At 41.4% G+C, this 6,809-nt stretch overlaps 1 long non-coding RNA gene across 1 annotated transcript; it reads right to left on the bottom strand.

Annotated features, from left to right (window-relative positions):
* Positions 1 to 265: 265 nt before the first annotated feature.
* LOC141572376 (uncharacterized) lies at positions 266 to 5,774 on the bottom strand. Its single transcript, XR_012497739.2, has 3 exons — positions 5,640 to 5,774; positions 3,530 to 3,596; positions 266 to 598 (listed from the first exon to the last, which is right to left on the bottom strand). It is a non-coding gene; the product is annotated as an uncharacterized LOC141572376 (long non-coding RNA).
* Between the last annotated feature and the right edge of the window lie 1,035 nt (positions 5,775 to 6,809).

Raw genomic sequence — 6,809 nt, forward strand, 5'->3', positions numbered from 1 at the left:
CTCTTAGACTGGCATTTAGTAGTTACTCAATTATTTTGTTGATAGAAAGGTAAGGCATACTCACAAATGACAATCACAAATTGAAAATATATTTACAATTAATTTGGTTCTTTTTTTATATTAAACATCAACATGAGGCAATGGCATGGATTTCAAGTTGAATGTTGCCTGTGCTGAAATTGCCAAAAGGAAGACCAATCCTTATTTGCTCATAAAATTCCATTTATTTTGTTTAAAGCTATTTGTTTCCAATAAATTCCCCATTTGTTAAACTAAAGATCTTTTCAGTAAGGGGGAAATAATCACAAGATTTTCACAGAATAATTTTTGCGAACAAAGCATAGGGTTAACCAAAGATTAAAGATTAATGTTCACCACGATTGTATTTGTTAGAGGAAACTATGTTGCAGTAACAAGTAGATCCCCCCAGTTCAGGGAATTTTAAAAGAAAGTTTATCCTTTCTCACATAACAGTCCAGGGAAAGAATTCAGGTTAGAGGTGCCTTGCTCCACATAGTCACTGAAGGATCCAGGATGATAATAGCTCTGCCATCTTCAACACACAGCTTCCAAGGTCGTCCTGGGTAGAAACCATCAGCTGGGGGAGGAAAGGAAATGAGGGGCACGAGTGGAAGTTTTTATGGGCTAGATTTGAAAGTAATACATATCAGCTCCCTTCAAACTCCACATCACATTACCACATCTAACTGCAAGAGGAGCAAAAAAATATAGTCAAGCTCTGGGTCCAGGAAGAAGAGGACAATGTACTTTGGTAGACTGTTGGTGACCTCTGACATAACGGAATTGTACGTGAAATAAATTCTCTAAATATTATCTCTCCCACCCCCAATATTTTCCAGTGTTTAGCCTCTGGTTACACTTTCATACAGGAAAAGACTCTTATAAGATATGCCCTGTCATAGTTCACAATTTATGAATAGATGATTTCCCCAAAGTTCTTTTGTGAGTTTATGAGAATATATTTTCTAATAGAAGTATAATAGGCTGACCCACAACTTATTATCCTATGTAGACAAACACTATAAAACCCACTGAGTTTTGGACTCAGTATAGTAGAATGAAGTGTTCTCCCCTTCTCTTGGGGTAGAGAAAAGGTTGACTGGATAAAGCAAGTTTTTATTCAACTCCTCCTCACCTTGTTACTCTTCTTTCCTTAGGCGCATCTTCAGACTGTGCCAAAAATCCCACCCCCAGAAAGCCTATCCTTGTGCCCGTTTCCCAGTCATCATGATCATCAATGCCGCTGTGCTTATCTGGATGTTAAAACAGTGGATTTATATATTTAAAAGTATTTTCACAGATAAACTTATAATAATAGATAGCATTTCTTGAATGCTTACTATACACCAAACCTACGTTCTTTGAAATTCATTTTGCTCATTTATAAAATGGAGATAATAATACTTATCTCATGAAGTTATTGCAAAGATGAAATGAGACAATGTCCATAAAGAAGGGGAAAGGACAGTACTTGCCAGACATTAGTAAATTTACTCAATAAATGGTAGCTATTATTTTCCTAATTGGTTTATTATTGCCCAGTGATACAATCAACATGTGAGGAGCTCACTCAGCTCAGTTCCTTTCTCCACCAGCAAACTCCCAACACCTCCAAACTATTAAGAAAACAACAGTCACACTTTTTTGACTGTTGACCTTTGTTTTCGATGCTAATGTGCCTGAAGTGCTTGTTAAAAATGTAAAAAACATCCCCTTTCAGTCAATCTGAGGTAAGCACTGCTGCCACATCGAACAACACCAGGGGCATCATTCACCTTGTATTGCATATAAATGGGGCTTCCTGAAGTTTTGCAAATTTGTTATTCTGAAGTTGAAGCCCAGGAAATCGTATATTTAACAAATACCCAGGTGAGGACTCTGAAAGTGTGAGGACCATTCTAAAAGGCAGCCAGCATTGAGAACCACTGTCTCTATCCAGTGACTGAGAATCCCAAGGGATATCCCATCATCAAAACAGATAGCCTCCAACACTGCACACTCCAGGACCAGCCCACAGCTGTCACTATTCTTGCGTCCCACTGGTGGAATCTGCAGAGATGGGCGAAAGGGTCTCTAGGAGAGCTGACGGCAGGTTTGCCAGGGAAGCGGAGTTCATCACTTCCCAGGGTCTTGCTCCACAGTGGAATACTGAAGGTCTAAAGGCATGAGGACCTGAACATATTCCTCATGTAGCCTCAAGTCAGAAAACTCAGAGCAGAATCTTCCCTCCTCCTAAAGCCTCCAAAGAAAGCCGACCAGCTGGACCTGCCACCAGGCCACACAAAGCAATGGCAATCCAGGTGGGCATCTGGGGGACAGAGGAAGGAAAACCACCTCTCCCTTCCTCCTGTGGACCCTGAAGATTCATTTGATGTGAACCCCAAGGAGGAATTTATTTACTGAGATGGACTCCCCATCGTTGGCCAAGGGCCCAAATTTTATGAGTAAGAGTCTAGTGGCCATAGCTGACAGGGGCTTCTCACATATCATATGTTCCAGGAAGAACCTCAGCCTGAACTAACTCAGCTTCCCACACTATGCCCTGCTTGTTAAAGCCCTGAGTCAACCACCACAGGGAACCCCTGGTTTCCTCTTTCTACCAATGGACTAAGACCTGTCCCATCCAATCAGAACTGCAGAATTTGGATACCTCATTTACATAAAATGGACCTAATTGAGAACCTGGACAGGACCTTTTCACTGTAGAAGGCAGGCTCCCCTTTGTCTCAGTGGAACACAATTTAAGTGCCCACCTCACTCCGAGTCTCTCAGGCTACAGCTCCATTTTGCTCAAAAAAATTCTTTTAATCCTTTATTACAGTCTAAAGTTAATTTTGGTTTACTTTCCATGGGGTAAGAACTCCGTAAATTAAAAAACCATTTCCTGCCCGTCCATTACCTCCACCATTCCCACAATAGACCTAGGCACACATTAGCACCCCTTTCACAGGCCAGGAAACGAAAGTGCAGCTGGAGGTGACAAACAGTTTTTAGGCTCCAAAGCCACTTTCTGCCTCTACACATCTTCACTCTCACTGCTCATCTTGGAGCAGGACTGGGAGTCATCTGCAATAAAAGGAATGCAGCAAAGATTTGCAGAGCCTGCTGTGGTGTGGCGGTTTCTTTCTGGGCACTACCTGCACTTACTTCTCAGTCGTCTCCTGGGCTCACCCAGCCCTCCTGGTAATGCCCAGACCCCGTGTGCCTGTGATGGGAGATTCTCCCTGTCACAGGCTGCTCACTCATTAAGACCCCTGGTTCCTCCCTGCCATTCTAATTATGCACAGCAATTAGAATAAAGAAGCTCCCTCCCTTAAAAAAATAAAAATAAAAAGTGCGAGGGTCTGAGAAAGAACATGTCCCACAAGCTAGTTCGGTGCCTACAAGTGGCTATAATCAAATATCAACAAAATAACATTTTTTTTGAAGCCATCTACTACGACCTGATCACGGCTTGGTTATTCAGAGCTCTTCTCAGAAGCCGAATTCAGTGGAATGAGACTTTTACCTGTCATTTCCTTCCAAAGGCTTCACCAGGCTCTTCAGACATTATCTCATTAATCCTCAGGACAGCTCTGTGAAACAGGTGGCAGACAATGGACTTTTCATTACAGGTAGCTTGAGGCATGAGCGGGGTTCCTGGTCCCATAAAACCAGAGTCAGTACCTGGGTGGGTCTTCTGCAATCTCCCCAGTCTTTATCCGTAAGACACTATGCGTCCAACTTTTTGCTGGGGAAAATCTTCACCAGTTCCCATAGGAGAAAGGTGGTTGGGAAGGCAAATTGCATTCATGTGCCCATTCCATTCATTCACAAATATCTATTAGCTACTACTTAATACTTTTTGGAAGTACATTGGTGCTGAATTATAAACGCACAAGTAAGCAACTCTGTTCTGAGGAAATGACTATGGAACCATAAAAAAGAAAGGAAACACACATTAATTGAGCACTAATTACTAACTGCAAGGCATTGTGCTGGTATCTTTACTTAGATTTTCTCTTTTATTCCTTATAATAAGTTAGAGTGGTGATAACAGATACCATCAACTTTAAAAAATTTTACATTTTTACAATAATTGGTCACATATCTACAGTTAATACATATTACAGCCAGACTTTGAACTGAGATTTGTCTGATTCCAAAATCCATAGTCCCTACCTTTAAAGAGTATACCACCCCGATAATAAAGATAAGTATACAAATGGCTTTATAAGTATACAAATTGCATACTTATAAAGATAAGTATACAATTATTATTGACTTATGGCCAGTAATAATCATGATAATAGTTAACATGTATTGAGCACTTGGTTAACTTGGTATGTGCCAGGCATCACACCAAGCACTTTATACAGATTCTTTCATGTAATCTTCACGTCAACTATTAATTATCCCCAATTATAGATGAAAAAAATCTGAGGCTTAGAGAGGTTAAAGAACTTGCCTGCGGGAGAAAAAACTTGAAGGACACCACTGCCATCACAAGAGGAGTGGGCTTGTTCTACAAAGTCCCAAGAATTAATATGACAAAAGGTCAGAAGCTTCAGAGAGATAGATTTGGGTTAAATAAACCTCCTCCCTCTGGAGGGAGCAAATTCCCCTTCTAAAAAGTTGAAACAGCAAATTACACTTCCAAGACACATTGTAAAATGGATACTATTATGTCAAGAATGTTCTCCTGTTCTCTGCCTCCCCATCCCCACTCCCACTTTAACTTCCACACATTCTTCAGATTTCAACCTAAATATCATTTCTTCAGAGATGTCTTCCAGAGTCTCCACACTAAGGGCCTCCCTTGTACGTCATCTAAGTTTCCTGTACTTCTCTTTCACAGCCATTTTAAATGTAACTAAGTAACTAATTATGGAATTAATTATGGAATGTAACTTCTTATAGGGCAGAGACTATGTGTGTCTTGTTCCTGGGTGTTTACCTACCTGGAACCTCCCAGTGTCTGGCACGTGCTAGATGCCCAGTAAATATTTGTTGAGTGGATGAATGGATGACTGTTGATGGGTGATAGGACCCCATGTGGATCCTCAGAACTGACCCAGCTGAAGATGACATTAACTCCCGCTGCTAAGCTGACTTGAACATTCCTACCCATGTTCTTGTAGCCTTTCACACACCTGTTACAACACCCACCTCATTGCACTCTTTCACACTTTACCCTTTCCTTGTTTGCATCTCAGTGTCAAAACCTCATTCCCCCTGGTCCATCCTTATTCTGGACACTGCATGGCAAGGATTAGCATTCATTTCCAATATCCTTGGCTTTGCTGCACCAACTCATTTCATGTTCGTCTGTGGGCTTTGGCCTGCCTATCTTCCTTGTCCATCTGTTTGGACAGCAGTGTGCCTGCTTGTGGGTGGTTAGATTCTTGGCGTGGGATAGACTCTCCAAACAATGCAAGAGGTTTACATGGACAAGCTGCACGGCACAGTCAGAGGCATTTGTCTTGTGGGGAGGATCTTCTCTCTGAAAGTCAGGGTGACACATGGCCCTTTAAGACTTGATCATACCTCTAGAAATGTGGATGCCCAAACCAAAAGAAGATCAAAATCTCAAAAGGAAAATAAAAAATAGTCACAAAGCATGCATTTGACAAACGTACCTGACAGCCCATTCTGGGCTGCGCAGTGATGGGTAAGTGCTAGCGATACATGACCTGCAAAACCGAGGAAGAGCAATGTGTCGAGTGTAGCAAATATAGGAAGTTATAGGAGCTCGGAGCAGAGATGGGAGTGTTTCACAGACCAGAAGAGTTTCTGGGAAAATTCAGTACATACACCCAGAAAACCATGCCAGGGGTTTTCTGCACATTGTGTTATATTAGGCAACAGAGGAGAAAAATGAACTGCAACAGAGAGAGAACAGCTAAACCCAGAACCCAAGATGTAGCCATGCCAATCAGTGGCAAGCAAGCAAACGGGCAGGCTTAGTAAGGGCTATGCCAAGGAGACGCAGCCTCTTGCATTTAAGATGAAAAAAAAAAACATTTTCATTCCAGTTATTTAGGATAAAAGAAATGTGGCAATGTGGGGCATGAGGAAAGGTGAAGTGTGCTCTAAGGAGGTATGCTTCCTTCCAAGAGTACTGTCAATACCTACATATAGTCCCAGATAAGTGTACACACACACACACACACACACACACACACACACACACCCCACATGGCAAAACAACACTGTCTGCTATGGGGCAATGTTTCATAGAATTCTAAGTGAATGAGCCAATTATCAAGGCATGTAAAACTCTGGCAAAAATATTTGTTATTTCAATGGTTTTTTGAATGAGCCAGGGAACTTTGGAATGTGAATCCTCTGTTTGAAAACACACTGTTCTTTTCAAATGACTAGAACAGCAGGGCCCTGTGAATTCCAAAAGTGATTTAACCTTCCTAAATGGGAGAAGTGACTATGAAAAGGAGGTAAACAAAATAGGGAAGGAAGAAAGTGATAAGCAAAAACCAAAGGAGAGGAAAAAATGAATTTTATGATGAAGACTAGAAAAGCAGAAGCTGGAAAAAAGAGAAAATAAAGTCCTCAGCCTCCTGACGCTTTTCTTTTTCAAAGGGAAACAGGCAACAATGATAATAAACGAGTAAATTAACAAATGATTCTATAGTTTTCAAAGAGTGATCAAAGACGGGCTTGGGGATGCAATCTTAGGCAGATGGCCAGGGAATCCCTATCTGTAGAGGTGACTTTGAGCTGAGACCTGAATGATGAGGAGCGAGCCACGCAAATATCTCGGGCAAGAGCAGAACAGGCAGAAAGAAGAG

Source organism: Rhinolophus sinicus, chromosome 14, assembly GCF_057876585.1.
Source record: "Rhinolophus sinicus isolate RSI-liver-muscle chromosome 14, RSI-T2T, whole genome shotgun sequence".
NCBI lineage: Eukaryota > Metazoa > Chordata > Mammalia > Chiroptera > Rhinolophidae > Rhinolophus > Rhinolophus sinicus.